The 21001-nt window shown below is 45.9% G+C and overlaps 1 long non-coding RNA gene across 1 annotated transcript; it reads left to right on the top strand.

The window, feature by feature from the left end:
• The first annotated feature begins 223 nt into the window (after positions 1–223).
• Positions 224–3444, top strand: LOC149361097 (uncharacterized). The gene is made up of 3 exons (XR_016288375.1): positions 224–338; positions 1533–1656; positions 3369–3444. It is a non-coding gene; the product is annotated as an uncharacterized LOC149361097 (long non-coding RNA).
• Positions 3445–21001: the final 17557 nt, after the last annotated feature.

The following is a 21001-nucleotide window of genomic DNA, read 5'->3' as shown; positions in this document are numbered from 1 at the left end:
GTACAAGATAGTAGCTAAGCCAATGGTAGCTGAGTTGAATATCATGCATATCTTGCATGCGATATATTAACATATTCACTATTACAATACCCTCAATTTCTTTCAGTTCAGACATTTGGGCATAGATATTTTATGCTTTTTTTCTAGTTTAGTCCACTCAAACAAACTTTGCTTTTTGCATTGCAGGTAGAATCTACAATGAGTGCCGCTCTGTCTTATGAGAAGGAAGCAGTATTTATGGATCCTTTTCTTGGAAATGACAAACCTTCTGTCGCCTTATTATGTGCTGAGCCTTCATCATGGGGGAAGCAAATGTCATGACTTGGATTTCTACAGAGGTGAGACATCATACCCAGCCTCATTTTTTCTGCGACGTGCTTAGGGGATTAGCAAACCTTCGTTTAGTACTTCTTTCACCTTTTTTCAGTGCTCCAGCATGGTGAATAGATATGGTACTCTGGCTATAGCATAATGATATATGGCCACATTATAAAGGCGTATGAATTGCTGCACTTATACTATTTTGCATGGCCCTCTTTTAATGCTTTTTCAGCCTTGGTTTGTTGAAACGAGTAGCAAAAATGAACACAAGAACGAGAAAGAACTAGGACTTTCTATATTTTACACACATTTTCTGGCTTCAGCGAATTAATGCCAAATAGCCCAGTTCTGCACAATAGTTCTTTCAGTTAAGCACAGCTATATCTGTATTAACAATTTTATGCAGGGACAAAAGGCATTTTGCATTTATATTCTGTACCTCCTCAGTAGCTCAGGCAATATGAAAAATTAATTTCATTTTTTTTTGTTTTATACTACAAGACGTCATATAGAGAGCAAAGCTATCAAAACTGAATGCGAAACGTGCACAGTTCGCGTGTACTTGCAGAGGCTTGTGAACAGAGCCCATAGGATTTTTTCCTTTATACAGAATGGAAGGTTGAAAATTTTTTTGCATAATTAGATCGTGATTGGAGCATGAAGTTACATGTTAGAAGATGAAATCTGCCATATTGTACAGGGTCGTCCACTCTTAGTGCAAACACGCGAGCGCATGGCTGTGCTCTTTGAAAGGCTCATTGGAAGGCCATCGAAACGAAGTGGCAGATGAGGCGAAACACCACATTCAGCTCCTTCTCCAGCGCCACACTGCTGCAATGAGCGGCTGTGTCACTTGCAGTGGCTGTCTGAAAAGAGCGGCCATGTGTTCGCAGTAAGAGTGGATGACTCTACCTTTTGTATGCTAGAGTGCCGACTCTTGCATCCATCTAAAAACATTCATGCAGGTTATCTGGTTAGCCTTCTTCCTTGATACCACATTTCTAGAAATGATACTTAACTATGTCAGCTTTATTTTGATCAGAATTTATAAGAATGTATCGCATACACCAAATTTTGTGATCATATATGACAAAATTCAAAATGTGATTCATGATTGGTATTGTTTAGTCTAGGGCAGTAAAATGCCATGTACCTAGTGCAAAGTAAAATTAAATATGACCAGTCTAACAAAACAAACTCCTTTTTTTTAGAGGGAAATCTTTCGACTGAAATGCTGGAGTGGCTTGACGTGATGAAGACATTGACAGGAGTGCATTCAAAAGTACCCATATTTGGGATGGCACGAGAACTGGCAGACAGCTCTTCAAGCAATTGGTGAGTACCTTGGTGCTCTGCTTCTGCTGTTTAGTATGTGACCAGCTTTTGTTTTTCACCTAATAAGAGTGCGTATCCTTAAAAATATCAGCACAAATTGAAGAGAATTTCGATATTCTTGCATGAGATGCCACTGTGAGAACTTGGAAATATTGATATCTCGCATGTACACTTTACTGCTGAATACACTAAGCACTGCTTGATAGCTAAGTGCCTCTGACGTATGAGAAAATAGATAGGTTGCTGCACATGTGGAACTGCCCTGTCGAGCACTTTGTCTTCAGGAAGTGGAGGATTAAGTAGTAATTTCTTAAAGACTTTCTAGAAAATAGCGCAAACCACACGACCGGGAAGAAATAGCTGATGCAACACACTGACTCCAATGACACCATGTGCATGAAGGACCTTATGGAGTTCGCTGCTATGTTGCACGAGAAGAAGGTCACGCAGGATGGGTGTCAAAGATGAGCTGATTCAGGTGCCTTGTTTCTATCCCTAGTACTCACTGCAGAACTCAATGAACAAGCAGCAAAGGTTACAGCTGAGCATGGCCAGACTCTTGCGCTTCCCTCCACAAGCAAGCTGGAAGCACAGTCCTTTGATACCTTTAATGCGTTTGCTCACAACATACATTGTTGCAGCACGTGGCGAGGAAAGGTACACATCCTTGATTTTAGTGCCAGTGCACTCACAGACCCCAGTAACAGATGATTGAGGTATCCTGTCAGATCGACAGGCATCTCATGAGGAATGAATTCTCAGGCTTCAGAACTTATAGTGCTCTTTGCAGAAAATGTCCCAAAGTTTGTTGCCACATGGACCTTTTCGAAATAATGGCCCAGAAAAGCGAGCCTTCCTTATGTATTTTGTGAAAAAATGCCTAAGACATGGGTATTTCTGCTTCTTCATGGGTGCTGAAATGTTTTTGAGGGAGAAGTTTTGCTGATATAGAACGGTTTTCAAAAAGACAAAAAGAGACTTTGAGGCTGTGCAAAGAAGCAGGAATAACATTTCACAGCTGATGAAGAAGCAGAAAGACTCATGTTTTAGCCCTGTTTTGCACCAGACACATGAGGACACTTCATCTTTTTGGGTCATTTTTATAAGATCCACATTCCAACAGCATTTGGTTAGATTCCTGCAAAGAGCCCATTCTGAAAGCATTAGGATACGCTCCTTGTAAGGCGTACTGCACACTTATTGGAATATCTCAATGGGCAGTGACCAGTATTTATGACTGCATTTTCATTCGAAATCGGAGATCTGTACATTTTCTTGCCCGTGCTGAGATAATTGAAGCTGTGAGCGAGCATAAGATTTGGGGAAGTGCACTTGCACATTGCTTGTGGGCAAGTTTTCGGCGATACTAAGATGTTGCCATGGTTCCTTGCTCACTAAGGTTTGCAGTGAGCACTATGGACAGCAAGAAGGTATCTGCATTGAATTGTTTTTGGCACCCAACCTGAGCTACGTTCTTTTCGGCAGCTCAGGGCATTCATGCACACAGTGTTGTCCAGGTAAGCGCATTGTGTGTTTTTTCCTGGTCCTGTGGATTTTAGTTTCTTTCCTGTAAAGAAAAAATGAATTTGGTCAATGAAACGTAATGGTTTGGTTCTCATTAAATATTTTTGCAAGACCCTACAAAAGCCAGTTGGTCAATAGTGAATAGTTTGACTGTGTTTGCTAAGTGAGGTCTTTCTTATGCTTTTCAGATGAATCTGACAGCAATATGCAGAAGTACAATGTATGCAATTTGTCATGAAAATAAAACGTATGTGCCTTTACTCACCCAAACACTCTTCTTTCATTCTAAGCCCCATGCTTTGTATGTACGCAATGCACAACATGCATAAAGGAAGAGCTTGTGTGTAATAGTACTTCATTTCTTCTCCACCTGGACTGCTATTGTACATGATTGAACGTGAGTCAAGACACGTTGATCAGTTACACAAATTAGGAATCTGGATGCAGTTGCCAGCTTATATTCAACTTAACACTCCACGCCATCATTCTGGCCGCACCATGCATCAGCAGTGTCAGTATGACTTCAGAGGGCTTGCCAGTATGGTCGTCTGGCTTTAAAGTTTTGTTCAAGCCATTGGCGACAAGCCGCATCACTTGAGTACACGGAAAAAGGTCCAAAAGAGGTTAAACGTAAGAATACGTAAACAAATTTTTTTACGGTTGGCTTACGTATCAGTATACAGAGAAGGGTCCGAAAGAGTTAAACGTAGGAATACGTAAACTAATTTCTTTTTACGGTTGATGTACGTACTGAGTCCTTCTTAAGGACTTGCCGTGTTTCTCAAAGTGTCCGTTTATGAATTGCGGAAAGTGCTCGGCAACGCATTGCCTCCAGGTTTCTACGTAAACTTGAGCAAATTTTTTTACAGTGTGAAGCGCTCCCCAGACATTGGTTCCACCATTCTGCAGTCCATAGGCTGCAGCCCACACACTGACCGCACTGCCAAGTGGGTGTATTGTCCGCCCTCTACACGCCTTCCACAACGTTTGGCTTAACGCCGAGCGTACGTCTCTTGCCTTGTGGCGTTTTTAGGGGCGGTTCTCTTTGGACGGCGGTGCTCTGCTCCGTGGTCTCTTCCTGGCTGCGCTGTTCCGGCTAGCTTCAGCGACGTCCATGAAGGCTCCGTCACTGTCCTAGTTGTTGCTGTTGGCACTCGCCTGCCTTTCTACATTTTGCTCAGTCGCTTTCGAGAAAAGGGCAGATAGGCCCTGTTCTGAAACTGGAGATGGCACCATATTCTCTTTCAATGTCTTTTCACGGTGCTGTTGTTGCTGCTTGCATGTGAAATGTTGACAGTATTCTCAGGAGCAAAGCTTTCCTCCGCCTCTACCTAGTCCATGGTCCGCTCCGATTTTTCGCTAAACGTTTTTGCGGCAACTGCCGCGTACACGTACGGACACACTTGCATAAAACCGCGCGCGGCACGCCGCCGGCGGCAAGGCGCTTGCCGCGAAACCTGACAAGGCGGGTGGTTGATCTGCTCCGCAGCGAATGGGTCGAGGAGCCATTTTCGGCGGCTTGCCGCGTGCCGCGGAGCGGGGATACCAATGACGGGCAACCGGCTTTGTCACGTGGGGAGCGTCTGTGTCGCCACCTCTTGGCTCCTACTAAAGTTACTTGCCAGCGCCGGTGGCGGTGCCGCGCGCGCTCCTTCAGAATCGCGGACCTCGACCGGTTTTTTCACGAAGGGAGCTTTGCGCTGCGGCGACTCTTTGCCGCCGAGTGTGGCCGTCCCTTTCGAGGCGGGGGTATAATTCTCATACGACATAATTCTCGGTCACTTCATTCCTTGTACCGCGGCCCATCGAGGCCGTTTAATCCGCTCCGACCAAGCCAATGATAAAGATGTCCGTCACGCTCGGCAGCCGGAAATGGAATCCACCATGATATATCCACCACCGATCACGCCTCGTATTATACTCCTTACTCTTGTGTTGCGCATTTCAGATCTTCGCCAGCCAATAACACGAAGAAACTATTATTCGTGATTTGAGCTACATTTATGGCCGATGGGTGTTTAACATCCCAAAGCGACTTAAGCTATAAGGGACGCCGTAGACCACACATTTCCACCACCTGGGGTTCTTTAACGTGCACTGACATCGCACAGCACACGAGCCTCTAGAATTTTGCCTTCACTGAAATTCAGCCACCGCGACCGGGATTAAACTCGCCTCTTTCGTGTGAGCAGCTAAGCGCCATAACCACTGAGCTACTATGGCGGCATTTGAGCTATGTGCCGGTAGTGACAGAGAGGGGTGAGTTGCATGCGTTGACGTAGACGACGTTGTGGCAGAAACACGGTACTAGAGGAATACGCGTTCGCGTTGACAACATAGCTGCAGAAGCGCGGCACTGGAGCATACGCCTTCGGCTACATTGGGTAAATTGTCATTGATGCTGAAAATTTAAAGAGGTGCATAACTGGCTCCCTGTGTCAGTGGACACTTAAATAGCGTTTTCGGGTACTTGGCAATGGTGTCCACATGTAAAACGCTGAGCTTTTCCAGAATAATTCGTGCTTAGCAATGCTAAACAAACCGCCAATCTTTTAATCGAACGCCCAACACATCTATCTACTCAGAAAAAACACAAATTATTTCTGAATACCTACACAGCTAGCCCGTAACAACCGTGACACATATTAGTCAACAACTGCTTCCAGGGATTTGTGGTGACCATAGAAAAGTCATACAAGTGAGTGGCGTATAGTCGTTAAAATGTCATTAAGAAAGACCGGCTGTTGATCATATTGTGCTTCAAGCAGCAAATGCTAATATAATGTTAATAGTTTTCACTTATGATAATCCCACAAAATGCCCGATGTCTAAAAGAACAATCGTTTCTTGTTATACTTACGCGATCAAGAGAGATTCCGCCTATAATATAGAATAAAGCTATAACTGTAAGGCGCGCTGAGCGGAAACTGATTGTGGAAGGACAGGAGCGTCAACCAACCTAGAGGAAAGAAGTTTTTCAAACTACACACAAGTTCACGCCTATCATCGTGTGTGCCCTCCCCCGTCCGAAAGGTATCCATCCAAAAGGAATGAAACATCCTGTTCTCCGAGTGCCCCGCGGAGTTCTACGTGAAGCGCGGTAGCCAAACTTCGCTAAGACTGCGATCAAACGACCAATTTGTGACTGGTCTCTTGTGCTGAAAAGGGGAAAAAAACGCATTGGAGGTTCTTTCTCCAGTGTTGGCTGGGTAGCAGAAGCGGGCGAATGAAAACATTTAGTCACGCAGCGGTCGCAGAAGTTTAAAGGCCTAGCAAAATTACGCCGCAGTTAAATCTCGAGGAAGTAATAAGCGGGTAGGTTCCGAAACATACGATTTCCTTGCAAGAATTTGTTTCTTATCTTCATGCAGAAGTGTTTTCCCCAAGGGATATATTTTTGTCGAATGGCTTCTTGTGAGGTGAGGCATGATTACGCTCAATGTTTATCATCCACGCAGCTCCCTTTCGAAAACATTGCACATATTACGTCCCCTTTTACAGATTCAGAGCGCCAAAAAGTACAAGCTGTAATCAAACACTTACCTCGCAGTGTTGTGTGTTGCTCATTTATGCAAGTTAGTCGAGCTTCATTTTTTTATTTGTATATACATGTACCTGCAGCGCCCAGGGGCATTAGAGCAGGGGGGACAATAACCGTAAACATATACCTAAAATGAGCATGTCACAAATAATGAAAATACACAATAAGGCACATTTGTCTAAAATAAACTAGAACGCATCACTGAGATGTCAGTCCGAGAAAACAGCTTTAAAAGGGTGGAAAGCCTCTACGACAGATTGGCCGCCAGGAAAGACTGAAAATGTTTATCCGTTTTACATTTTTCTATGCTCTTGGGAGGCCTATTCTTGGGAAGCCTATATATTGGGAAGTCTAATGTGAAGAAGTATGAGGAAAAAAGAATTACAAAACACATCCGTTCGACATCGCGGTACAAGAACTTTCAAGTTATGATCGCGGCGTTCAGAGATAAAATGTGGAGATAGAATGTACAAGCTCTTGTTTATTACCATGAGATCAGAGTATATTTGGGAAAAAAGCTGTAATTTTGCGGTTAGTCTCCGGTGAGCCAGTTTTTCCACCTAAGGTTTTCTTTAACTGATGTGATGCTACTGCCGAAGTTACAGTTGCCAGAAACAAACCTGGCAGCGCGGTTTTGGATGCATTCAAGTTTTTCCACAAGTTAGGGGCTTTGACGGTCCCATGCCGCACAAGCATACTCGAGTATTGGACGAACATTAGTTATGTATAGCTGTTCTTTTACTTTTGTGGGGGCTTTATGAAAATTTCGTCTAATGAGATTTAGCGTTCTAGATGACTTTAAGGTTAAATATTCTATGTGTCGGTTCCATATCAAATTTTCTGAAAAATAGACCCCTAGATACTTGTAATGTTGGACCTTTTCAAGCGGTAGCCCGTCCAAATTATAAACTGATCTCACGGGAAGACGTTTACGGGAAAATGACACATACTGTCATTTAGCGCTGTTTAAAGATATGCCCATCAATTTTGTTCAGATCACTCTGTATACTGCTTACATCATGACAATTTCGTATATTCCTGTAAATGGCACAATCGTCGGCATATAATCTCACTTTACATTCAAGCCCTTCAACAATGTCATTTATAAAGACTAGAAATAACAAAGACCCCAAAATAGACCCTTGGGGCACGCCAGATTCCATGCAGCTAAATAGCTTGAAGTTGCTCTAGCCGCTTGGGATGGTAATAATGGCTTTCCCGGAATAATCGTGCTTGTTACCCTTAAAGGCGCTACAACCGTGCGCAATTCTCGATTCACTTTCGTTTGCCACGCTTTTTTGAATAGCTAAGCGCGACAGACCATGATCTGCAGTACGCCGCGCAAGCCGTCTTCTAAGTGCTGCACCGGTGCCCGAAAAGACGGCGCAACATTTATAGCGTTGCTAGAACGCGTTAATGTGGCGAGCGAGCCAGAGGTGCGGCGGCAAAGGGAAAGAGAACGCGGTACTCTCCAGTTCCAGAGACTTCAGCTTAACCAGACATGGCGCAGCCACATTCTTCGTCCCTTTACCCGGAGACTGTGCTGCCGCAGCTTCACACGCCAAGGAAGCTTTACACAATTCTTAACTGTGAGGTGCTTCTGCTAAAGCGGTACGCAGCCAGTTGCAGTTACATAAGCAATCCGCCGCTGTGGCTAAGCGGTTATGGTACTTGGCTGTTGACCCGAAAGACGCGGGTTCAATCCCCGGCCGCGGAGGTTGCATTTCGACGGAGGCGAAATGCTTGAGGAACGTGCACTGTGCGAAGTTAGTTCAGGTCAGTGAACCCCTGGTGGTCGAAATTACACGGAGCCCTACACTGCGGCGTCCAGTTAGCCTGAGTCGCTTTGGGACGTCAAACCCCATGAAAGGAAAGGAAAGGAAAGGAAAGGAAAGGGAAGGGAAGTAACAAAAGCAGTACCTGTTGCATACAGCGGTATTACTGCGCTACACACACAAGTTCTGAGGAGGCTTGTACACGCGAGCATGCTTTGGAGCAGAAGCGAGGGGCTCTTTCGGATTACGTATCGTGACCGACAAGCGCGCACATACCCCAAAAGTGGTTGCCTCAAAGACCTCGTTTTTGAAAGAGACCTCCTAGTTGAGAGTGTCCTGCACATCAGCAACCACTTCACCAACACCAAAGCGGATATTTTGATGCCCAAATGAGCAGACTTGCAACGCCAGCCCTCGATGAGAAAGAAAGAATAACCTTTTCTTTTCCAACCCAGGCCTTGTTCGTAGTTTTAACTGTGTGGGTAACAAGATGCGGCTCCCACGGGTGTCGTCTTTTTAGCATTGCTGAATTCTGCGACTTAGCCAGCAAGGGTAAGCACTGTTGAGTTTTCCTTTCTTTACCATTGTTTCTTTATTTACTCTCTAACCAGCGCTGTGGCTCAGTGGGTATAGCGCTGATCTGCTGACTCGAAAGATGTGGGTTCGATCCCAGCCGCGGCGGTCGAATTTCGATGGAGCGAAGTTCGAGAGGCCCGTGTGCTGTGCGATGTCAGTGCTCAATAAAGAAGACCATGCGGCCTAAATTTCCGAGCCCCTCACTACGGCGTCCCTCATAGCTTGAGTCGCTTTGGGACGTTAAGCCCCCATAAACACATCTCTTTTCCTGCTTCAAGAGTTCACTTCTATGACATGTAAGGCATAGATATATTTTCCCGAATCGTCAAACACTACATTCCTATAATTATTTGTTTCTTTTTCAGCTTGCTTATTCTTATCGTTTTTGCAGTACTTTAACTGTGCTGGCTAATATATCAAAGATCCTTATCCGCTTTCTGACAGAGCTACCTTACAAGATAACTTAAGGCTATGCCTATTCCCCTGGTAAAGTTTGTAAAGATGTAAAAAATAACTTAGCTGACACCTAATTACATTACATGTTCATAATGCGACGGCATTGTTGCATGAAGACCGCTCGGCCTACTACTCCTCCTTCACCATTGCTATTCGTCGCATATGCTGAGTATGTGCAGGTACTGCATCTTCAAGGATACACTTCCGTGGTCGCCCAGTCAGCTCGCGGGGGTTTCCCACGGCGGCGCACGCACGCGTTGACTGTCGCTCCTTTCTAAACTGATACCCGAATCTGTCTAGACACGTCTGCACACAACCAAGCTCACCTGCTAATTTACGTCGAGCCCGCCACTGTGCTCGGCCATGTCATGTAGCGAGCGCAACTGCCAACTTGCCACTCCTGGTCTGGTGGCGGCTTGGTGACATCACAGCTCCTCTACCCAATGAGCGATTCTTATGACACTAGACTCGGCTTTTTTCTGCGATGGGCTTCTAATACTATCGCGTTGCAATCCTTGTATTTAAAAATGCCTCAGGCCTCGCTAAAACCTCATTTGCATTAGAACATGGGCCTCAATGCAACTACTAAATAGCATGATTACATTTCTTGGTTTTATACAAGTGTAGCGTCAGCGTTTTCAATAAAAAAGCTCCTCTCTCATCGCCCTCAGATTCGACGAATGAACAAAATAAACTTTCTTCATTGCCGCTTCTAGAATCTGCCTTCAAGTACTAGGTATTGAACTTCAATGCGTTGGTAACAACGAAAATAGTGGACACAGAAGATGGAAAGAAAACAAGATTGGCCGCATCGTTTTGGCCGCATCGTTGTGGCCGCACTGATGCACCGGCAGAGCAAAGCCTCAACGCAGTATTTCCCAGTACACGACTACAGTACATCTATAACACCATGAAGGAGAGTATAAAATGAGTAGCACAGAATAAAGAAAGTATCCGCAGCACAATCCAGGACTGCGTGATGCAGTTCGTCGAAAGCCTGTACACAGGGCGAATGCATCAGGAGGCCCAAGTTAGCTAGACGAGAGCAGTGCCCATGTGGGCTTAACGCTGCCTAGCGGAGCGCCCAAAGCAAAGCGTAGTGGACGGCCTGGCAGCGAGTAACTCGGCAAACCTGTCCGGTTGCCTAATGAGATTACGCCAGCAATGAACGCTCAGGTCTCAGAGCAACGTCGCACTAATCACCCGGCTGATTGGATTAGCCAGGAGCTGGCAAACGGGCTCTTTAAGCTGTACGCTTGTATGCATTCACGTTCGACGGGTTTGTTCCACGAGAGCTTAGGTATGGGACGGCCACACACTGCACGAGCTAAGCCCCTTCAGCGGTGTCGTGCAGCTGGTTGCTTGTTACGCAGATGTTGCCACCGTTCGTTATCGACTTATTTGCGCTGAACCTTCTCCTGATGCGGTTAGCTGCTCAACCGCGGCCTGAGCGTATGCTAGCAGTAATCCGACCGACCGCGTAGAGCTTGTGTGTAAAGTTCGCTTATTTTTCTGCTCTTCGTCCTTTTCTCGCGTTGGCTGGTGGAATGCGAGCAATCATGACCGCTTTCTGCATGCATTATATGGATAGAGTATACACTTCGCTAGGGATAAATCTATTGGCGCGCATGCCTCCTCAGCAAGAAATTGGTAGTTTGGTGATCGATCTCATTTTTAATGCAGGAATTTTTTTCACGTATGCATATAGATTGTTACATCGACACTATATTTCATTCTCTAACTGAACTGGGTAAAGCGTTTTGAAGCGAGAAGCTTCACTAGGCTTGTCAACAACGCGCTTCGCGTGAGCCACCCCTTGGCGCCGCCGCGGCGCGCCCTTCCTCCTCCTCGCCACCCCCTCCGTTCTCCTCCTCGCCACCGATTACCCTTCGCCGCTGCTAGCGGTTCATATCTCGCTCTTATCGCGTAGCGATAACGCCCGAGCGGCGGCGGCGGACTTAAAGGCGCGAATATAGTCCGACGTAACGCAAGCGAGCGCGCGCGCGCGCGCGCGCACGCTTCGTTGCGTTGGTGAAAACAGCTCCGTCTATAGTTCTACGCGCTGCAGCGGCCAACGCAACCGGCGGCTGCCAGCGTGCCCCGACGGGCCCGGCGCAGATTTGGCTCCTGCTCCAAATGCGCGCCGGCGTCGCCGACCCACAATGCATCGAGCGGAGAAAAATGGCGGATGCCAGCGCGAGCGGCGTGAGTGGCGCGAGCTGCCCAAACATCGAAACCGAGCCGGATATCGTTGTGGAACGCTTTATTGAAGCCATAAAACAACACCCCTGTGTATACGACACAAAACGACTCGATTTCAGAGTTCTTGAGATGGTACTCTGGGTCTGTTTGCCGTAGTTCTTGCACAAGCTGGTGGTACTCGCCTGTTGTTTTCCGCTGTGCGAAAATCTTTCGCACATACATTGAGCGCCTGCGCTTTCGCCGCAAGCGGTGGACTAGTAACACGAGAGCAAGTTTCTGTCGCGCGGATAACACCCTAGCCATATTTCATATAGTAGCCGCAATGGAGTGAATGGAGCGAAACGGATGAGGCGACGCAGAAAAAGGCGCGAACGGAATTCAAACTACCCGCCGGTCGACGATCGGCGCGCGAGTCGGCGGTCGTTCTGCGCATGCTCCGAAGCGGCGCGCGGCGTCTGGACGCATCGAAGTATAGAGGGGGTGACGCTCCGGCCGGCGCAGCGAAACCGGCGTAGCGCGACAGACTGCGAGCGACGCTCGCTCGCGCGCTGAACACGTCGGACCCCCGCGCCGCGGCGCGCGCTCCGTCGTTACTTCTCCTCCTCGCCATCGGTAAACCGCTTGGGACGGTTGGGACGGAGACCGCCGTCCCAAGAGAAAGTTCTTTCGCGAGGCGTTGCGTAAACGCACGCGTGAGCGACGGCGGCGGCCGTAGAAGAGGCGCAGACATTCGCCATGGAAGGAAGAAAAGAAGACCCAGAAGTGGTAGCGAGGGAGTTGGCTCGAAATCTACACCGCTACCGTGGTGCTCCCAGTGCATTGTGCGCGAACTGCGACAGTCATGACGTCAAACAAAGCATAACTGCAGCTTTTCGCTTGTATATCCAGGCCTAACCAGAGCTAAGCCACTGCCAATTTTTTTGTGTTAGAATTGCAGAAGAGAAAATATGCGAACAGTACGTTTTAAAAGAAATAAGTTGATCAAAGCAACACTCTACAGTCAAGGGCTTGGTAAGCACGAAAGATTAAAAATATGGAGCGCCGTGTGTCGGCTGTCCATGCCTCTGCAAGGAACCTAAGGGACCCAAACTCAGGGGAACTCACCTTACACTGTAGCCAGTGCGAGGGCTTTATTCTTCGCAAGTGTCGGGACACCACCACGAGGTTGATAGCAGAAGCTCTGGCGATATCAAAATACGCAGATAAGTGTGTCAGCAACCCCTCTGTGTGCCTTAGTGAAAAATAAATGTCATTTCTGAACACCAATGATAGGACGAAAGATTGGAGGAACGGGAGACAATTCCGATAATCGTGCCACGAATGCGTGAGGTGATGTGTTGCGCGTTCGCCCCGGTAGACGTGGTTGCTTTATGCGGACTTTGCCGTTGGGGCGCGTCCGCCCCGGTAGGCGGGGTTGCTTTATTCGGACTTTGCCGATCGGGCGCGTTCGCCCCGGTAGACGGGGTTGCTTTATTTGGACTTTGCCGTTCGGGCGCGTCTGCCCCGGTAGACGGTTTCTGTTTTGTTGTTTTATACCTAGTTTTTATACAGGCTGGCTCAGAGCAATAAAACACAGTTGTTAGTCAGCGCTTGTGTTTGCGTCCTTCTCGTCTCGTCCTTGTTACTGCTGCGCTGCAATTTTCCTGTATGCAGAACCAACTAGCCAGTCACTATGTTTTAAGCTCTTTTGCGCCCCCACCTTCGGTGAGTAGTAAAATGCATTATATTTGGCGTATATGATTTATGAGATCAGTACGGATTGTGCATGTGTATAGTGACGGTATTAGGTACCCGCAATGCAGAAGACCAGCAGGAAATGTTTAAACAGCATAACAGTAATGTGCCACTCTTGGGAGATACTGGGGAACACTAACAAATGTGATCATGCCCCATTTTCGAAGAAACCGCTAAATAGCTTTTGCTCCTTCATAACTGGGAGAAATTCACCTAAAATAAAGATTTAAAATAAAATATAAAACGTTACTATGACTTAACATCTTACATTCAATCAGCACCTTAGTAGGATGGTCAACAAAACGAGTGCAATTCTAAAATTTAGTACCCCGACGATTGGTAGCACTCGCCACAAATTAAGCGCTCAGCTAGTTAGGCAATGTTAACACCTCGCTTGCAGCACACTAATATTGTGTGGTATTGACACGAATTCTACCTTATCGATAATTTTGAACGTATGCAAATCCGGGTAGCCAGGTTCATATGATAACAATGTTCAAGAGAAGCTAGCCTAGCCGAGATGAAAAATATTATCGGACAAAAAGCATTCGCCGAAAAGCGAAAGTAGGTCCCAGCTGGTGCATACCATACAGTGCAATTCTGCGAAAACAAAGAGGCTTAAACATATGCATCTTCCTCATTGCTTTTTGACCAGAAGGGACCATAAAAACAAGATAAGCGAAATTAACAGCGCAACAATTTTTCCTAAAAAGAATTCTGAATGGAATCCGCTCCCTGCGCATGTGGCTGGTGCAAGCAGCAACACTTTTGTGTCTTCACTCTTTTTTTTTTCTGCCATAACACCTCCTCAGAATCATACTAGGGTTTGGATTTTATTTATGCATGTATTTTTGGCAGGACTATTTTAATTGTACAAGCTTATGTTATTTAGTGCACTGTGGGGCCCGTTCTATCTCTGTAATGCCTCTCCGCCGCAATGTGCACTCTAAACAAAAATAAATAAATAATACTCAAGGCTCATTTTGACCTAATGTCGTTCTGTGACGAAGATTCTTGGTTTATTCTGTTAGCCGTTATGGCACACTACAAATAATTTTTTCGCCTCATTTATGTTCAAAAAAATGCGTTGAAAAAATTTCTGACGATTACGTTACATCCTAATGCGAAATTTGAGCGCAGCTGTTTCAGCTTTTCGATAGATTGATGCAGAAATTTTGTGCAAGACATGTATGTATAATTAAAGACGACTTATTTTTCACACAATTTCTTTCTTCCAGAAACACTACAATAACAGTTCTTGATTTTCATGATGTCCGGCTGGCCTTGCTATGTGCGCAATAGGGCTGCTTGATGACCATGCGCTATTGTTTAATGCAATCCCTTGGATTTTCTGTATCGTCTGCGAGTGCACACAAACACGCACACGCACGCTGCCGGCTGTTCTCGTAAAGGGGCTAGTAAATGCTTTCGCATTAATATGAAATAAAGCAAATTTATCTCTCATACGTTTTTTTGTCGGCGAGATGAGGCTGAGCGAACGACTGGTTCCCAATTTATGAGAAGTGAACCTGCTGCAAAAGGCAGCAACGACGAAGAATTCACTCCGAAGCGAGGGGCGCTGCTTCGAAGGGCTCCGCCATTCATGTCGCCACAGAAAAGCAGTTTCCTCCTCGCCGTTCAATGGGCGTATGGAAATCGCGGGAAGTTTTCCAGTGCCAGAAATTGGTGCTGGACCGATCGGGCTTTCCGCTGGCTATTTCGGGAGAATCTATGCCACGGTGGCGGATTCGCTTGCTCGCTTGCTCGCTCGCCGAAATGCTGAAGTGGGAACGAGACATCAGAGTAACTAGTATGGTTGTCAGTGCAGACGGTGATCTACTGGGTGGAGGTATGAGACTGGGGATAATGACCCAAGCGATCTACCCCTCCCTTATAACAAGGAGACCGTAGAGATGTCTGAGGTCAATGGAGATCAGGAGCAGCGCCAGCGAGGCACTGTGACTCGCTCGTTGGGCGCAGCTAGCCACATGCTTAGTAGTTGTTCTTGGGTGTAGCAGAGTGCCCGAGCAGGCCGCACGTGTCTAAAAGTGCTGCGGTCATTAATGGCGCGCAGAACAGAGGAGCTTTGGTTCTCAGGCACAGCCAGAAGGAAGCGGAGACCAGTGGCATTATAGGCCTTCTTGTACTAAAGTCCCTATCGTGCATGAATGTAGTGGAAGCTGCAGGGCCTGCGCAGGGGCGAAGAATGGCTCGAAATGCCGATATTTTCCTTCCACATTGTGGAATGTACGGGCAACAGGGCATTGAGTGGATGCCATAGAAGTGATGTAGGGATAAAAAATAGCGTCATATTCCGCAGGCGCAAGCTGCAACCGAGCCAGGCAGTCCGCGTGAGGGTACTGACATCCACTCTTGCACGAAACTTTGTAATCGTAATCTTGTAGACAGATTGCCCACGGTGCAAGAGGGCCAGGCGGCTTACGTAGGTGGCTTAGCCAACGCAGGCAATAGTTCTCGGTAGCCACTGCGAAAGGTTGCCAGCATAGTTAGCAGCAAAACCGTTGTACGGCGGCCACTACCTGAACGCACTTCTGCTCAGCAATTGCCTAAATCCCTAAAGGTTTGCTCAAGGAGCGATTGACATTAGGAATAACGTGTTCCGATAACACTGAATCAGCACTGCACGAATGGGAACACCACTCGCATCAGTGTGAACTCTTTGGACAGAAGGAGGGAAACGACGTAGAGCTCCATGCGATTTCGCGCAAAAAAATAATCACACTCCGATGTCCACTCGTAGAGAGCGTCTTTGTAGAGACGGCGCCAGGGCGGGTGAGCAATGTCAGAAAAACAAGTAATAAAGCATTGAAAGTACGAACTGACAGCGATGAAACTTCAAAGTTCTTTTAGACTTAGGTATTGGAAGCTAGGCAACAGCCGCTGTCTTCTGCTATTCAGGTCGGACACCTTCACAGTCCACGAGGAACCTGAGCACCGATGTCTGATGTTCACCGAAGCGACACTTCTCGCCATTACGTGCCTGACCAGCGTGTTTTAGGGAATCCCATTGAATATCCAGCCAAAAACGACGACGCATCGAGGTAGCGCATACAGATTTGCCATTTCGAGCCATGTGGGATAGCGTTCATCCATCTCTCGAGAGTTGCAGAAGCACTGATGAGCCCTAATGGCATTATATTAAATTCAAAAAGGCCGTCGCAAAAGCAGTATTCTCCTTTTGCTCAGCGCGTATACACTGTAAACAGTAAAACACTCGGGTAGGAGTAAATTGCTCCCCGCGTAGCGCACTTCCAAAATGTGGTTCAATACTCCTCAAAATAGGGATGTATCGTACACTGCTGTATTTAAAGAGGTATTTTCGTAGTGCTAGAAGGAGTAAAGTGTTAGCGCTCTCTAGGTGAGCGCTTATTTTGTAGTAAATTTCCGCTGACAAAGGAGTTAGCATGGAAATTAATAGAAGTATTATATACTCGTTTGAAGCTTACTTTATAGTGCATTTCAGGATTATGTGCCTGTTCCTATTAAGTATTTTTTATACAAAATATTTGGGGCAATTTTTATTATTGTAAGGTGGCATTTATGATGCCCAGATCAGTATATTTCACATAATGAGGAAGCCCATTTGAAATGCAGTATTCCTATGAGCGGCTCATTAAGACTCTTTGTGTTCCAAAATGAATGCGTCAATGAAATTACAGTGATTGATTTCAAACAATATTTTTATTGGGTACAAAAGATTCGAGTCAAGTGTCCGGCAGCTTGCTTTCGATGTTTACAGAGAGCCAACATATTGGCCCCTGTAGAAAATAAGAGGGGTGCCTTGACCCGCGCTGTCTTTGCGTATTGAATTGAAATACCCAAAGAAAATAGGGATGCCACACTTGAAAGCAAGGAGGGCCCCTTCAAATGATTTGCTGTCCACATACAGCCATGTCATGCTATCGCTGGTTAAAAGGCGAAGTCAAAGGAGGCTCCTTCTGAAAGAAAGATTAGAAACGAAATAAGCGCATGAAAGGAATTCCACCTTAAAGCTTGAATCATGAGGTGCTTCAAGTGTAGTGTGTAGCGAAGATCACAGAAACAATTCAGAGTACACTCCACAATAAGATAGGCATTGCTGGAGCCTTTTTCAGGGCTAATATGAGCTAGTAGAACAGAGGTAATGTATCATCTAGTACACATCTGCACGTTGTCAGACGACAGGGACTGAACGTGTTTTTCAGGTTATCACAGGTTGTAGAGCGCAACTTCCCTAGCCATTGAGGCAATACGTCGTATAGAAAGCAGCGTCGATGGGGAACGTTTTCCTCATAAAGGTTAAAGCTGAAAAAATAAAATGGTCTTACTGAGGCACTTGCGCATTCGCACTGAAAGGCGCATAGCGATATAATTTTTTTTTCTCTTGTCAGAACGTTCCTCAAGCATTCCTAGCACCAGACCAAAAGCAATTATTGAAATCAGAGTATGCAAACAAAATTCAGGGTTTTGTATATACCCAGTGGAAGCTAGCATAGAATTTCTTTTCTGGGAGAACCCACAGCCGCGCATTTCGAGGACGTCGCCGTTCTGTGTACAGGTTAAAGGGTGCGCAAGGGGGACTGACATAGCAGGCGAAGGCGAAACTTTATTGTAATTTCTTTGGCACTGTCAAGAAGTGAAGAACACCAACAGACGTCTCACCCCTGATCCCATCCCAACCTGTCTACAATCGTGGTTAGGATTGAAAAGAAAACATTCGACACAAGTCCGTAAGGCTGGGAAAGGAATTTAAGTTAGAATCAAAGCCAACTGCAAAACAAAAACAAAAGAAACTCCACGTTTCGGAGCCTACTGTGGTCCTTCTTGAGGTGTGACTGCGGGCGAGTTGGAGCTTCATTTTGGTGTGCTTTCGGTTAATTATCCGGCTGGTCACTGGGCGCAGACCGTGGATGAAAGAGGGGGGAGGAGGGTTTGTAGGGAGCGATTCAAATTTTCCTTCTTTGCGTGGCTCAGTGTTTAGCACAATAGTTCCCTCGAAGTCGATCTTGTCAACCCGCGCTCCGTTTCATGATCATTTATTTGACATCCACTTTGAGCTGCTTTTAGCTTTCGGCGAAGCGCTTCGTTTCCCCAATAAGCGTCGCCAAGCATTTGGGGCGGGGACCTTGTATACTTATGTATGAGTTATTCTTTTTCTTTCGCTGCCTTTGCGGAATCAGCAGTTTGAACCGGAGCGCTGGCCTCCACGAATTTCACATAAATGAAAGGTAATTGGGAAGTGAAAGCGAAGAAGAAACTTCTTTTGGCATTTTTCAAACGCAATGAACCTACAAGATACCACATTTTGGAACTCAATTAAAACTCTAATCTGGGCGAGTTGGTTGATAGCTTGAAAGGAGTACGTACTTGCGCGAAAGACGGGACGAAAACAAGGAAACACAAACGACATGTACAAAGCGCAACTTCCAACTAGTTTATTTCATAGAGAGCTACACATTTATACTCTAGACGTCAAACACAGCGATAAAAACCTTCGCATGCACATCTCACGTCAGCATACCGCCACCACAGGTGCTGCCTGATTACATCAACAGTTCTAACAATCCCCGGCACTGCTATCAAGAAGGAAAGAAGAATCATGAGGGGATAAATGAGGAAAGGTGACATTAAAAATATCGTTGCAAAGCAGTGTCAAAACCAAAAAGAAAGGCATGTCAAAGCGTAAAAACATATCATCGTAGCAAAAGCAGTGTCAAAAAAGGCAAAACACACCACTAAAAACAACCGGTCAACAGGGTAAAAAAACGCATTACAATAAGGAATTCAAACAAGAATCGAAGGCTAGGCCACCCAACAACAGTACGACACGAAATAAAAGGGATACCTGAGGCGCAGCAAAATTTACACGTGCCCGCCTAAAAAACTCACCTCTTGGTTAAGAAGTAAGAGAGATGCAGTGCGAATACATTTATCTCCGGAGTTAGTGATATGAAATGCCTCAATAATTTCCCTCTGAAATTTGGTCTTTGCATGTGCCATCATTGCGGTGCCTCTAAGCAATGGCTTGCATTTGTGTCTGATGACGTGCTCGGGAAGGCGTCGTTTTTTGTTGTTTTTTACAGTCCTCTTGTGTTCACGCAGTCTCTCGTTGATGCACTTTCCTGTTTGTCCTATGTATACGCTACCGCATGACAAAGGAATGCTGTATACAACATTGGTAGCGCATTCAACATATTGTTTTACGTGTTTCTTAATACATGATTCATGCTTTCTAGACAGGACAGAGCAAATGCCACATAGCTTGCTGGGGGCAGAAAAACGGACCTTCAAATCATATCTTTGGCCTATCTTCTTCAAGTTATGTGAGATTCTCTGGAAATACGGAATGACTTTCATGCACTGTCTATGCGCGGTAAAGTTCGAATACTTCTTGTTGCCTTGTTTTATCTTCTGTAGAAGATTCACGGTGACACTTCTGATGATACTCCAGGAGCTTTCCCTAGACAGGGTGAAAAAGGACGTAGAAAAATCGAAGAAGGGTTTCCTAGATGTATTCCTCTCAGGCAAAACTCACAAACCAGAATGCCCGCTAAGAACTATTGTTTCAGAAAGAGGCACCTGGCAGGCTAATGTGAGCAAGTTTTTGCAGCTGCAACTCAAGTGTCTGCCGCTCGAAGACGCATTCCTGGTGAAAAGTTCCACAGAAGCCATCAATGCTTTTAAAGGCATCGTCTCTACCACTTCGGCGTTTTCTATAGACGTCGAAGATTTGTACTACTCCCTACCGCACCTAAACCTGCTTGAAGCTGTTCAGCAGAAGATTGCATCCATCAGCGAAATTAGCTTCCATAGTTCCTCTGGGATCAGCACCGACAACTTCATCACTCTTCTGGAATTCTACCTCAATTCGACAGCGATTTCCTTCCAAGATAAATTCTACGTGCAGAAGGACGGATTTTGCATAGGTTCTGCTGTTGCACCTGTGCTCTGCGACATATACCTGTCTGCCACGGACAACCGGATTAAGAATAACTTAACAGGGACGGCAATTGTTAAAATTCTGAGGTATGTATACGAATACTTAGTCATCCTCGATGCTTCATCAGAACAGAATTTTGAAGAAATGGTGCAGAGATAGTAAATTTGTTGACCACTGAATCTATGGGCCTAAAATTCACCTGGGAACTGCCTCAAGCAAACTGTATTCAGTTCTTGAATATGCAAGTCACCTTCGGTCAACCTGGCTGCAATCTGTGCTATGAGTACAAGCCACGCACGAAAAAAAGTCTTCTTCCATATGAAAGTGCCCACTCTAAGCTCATAAAAAAGGGAATCGTTACAACCATTCTTAAAGCAGCCCTCGACAAAAGCTGCCCGCACTTCATTAAAAACAGCTTTGAAGGCCAGATCTCCCCTCTAGAAAAAGCAGGGTACCTCATTGATGTCATCAGAAGTGTCACCGTGAATCTTCTACAGAAGATAAAACAAGGCAACAAGAAGGATTCGAACTTTACCGCGCCTAGACAGTGCACGAAAGTCATTCCGTATTTCCAGAGAATCTCACATAACTTGAAGA

This window comes from Amblyomma mixtum, chromosome 2 (genome assembly GCF_055824585.1).
Source record: "Amblyomma mixtum isolate Tamu chromosome 2, ASM5582458v1, whole genome shotgun sequence".
NCBI lineage: Eukaryota > Metazoa > Arthropoda > Arachnida > Ixodida > Ixodidae > Amblyomma > Amblyomma mixtum.
The sequence above is the reverse complement of the archived record's forward strand: the minus strand, read 5'-3'. Positions and strand labels throughout refer to the sequence as shown.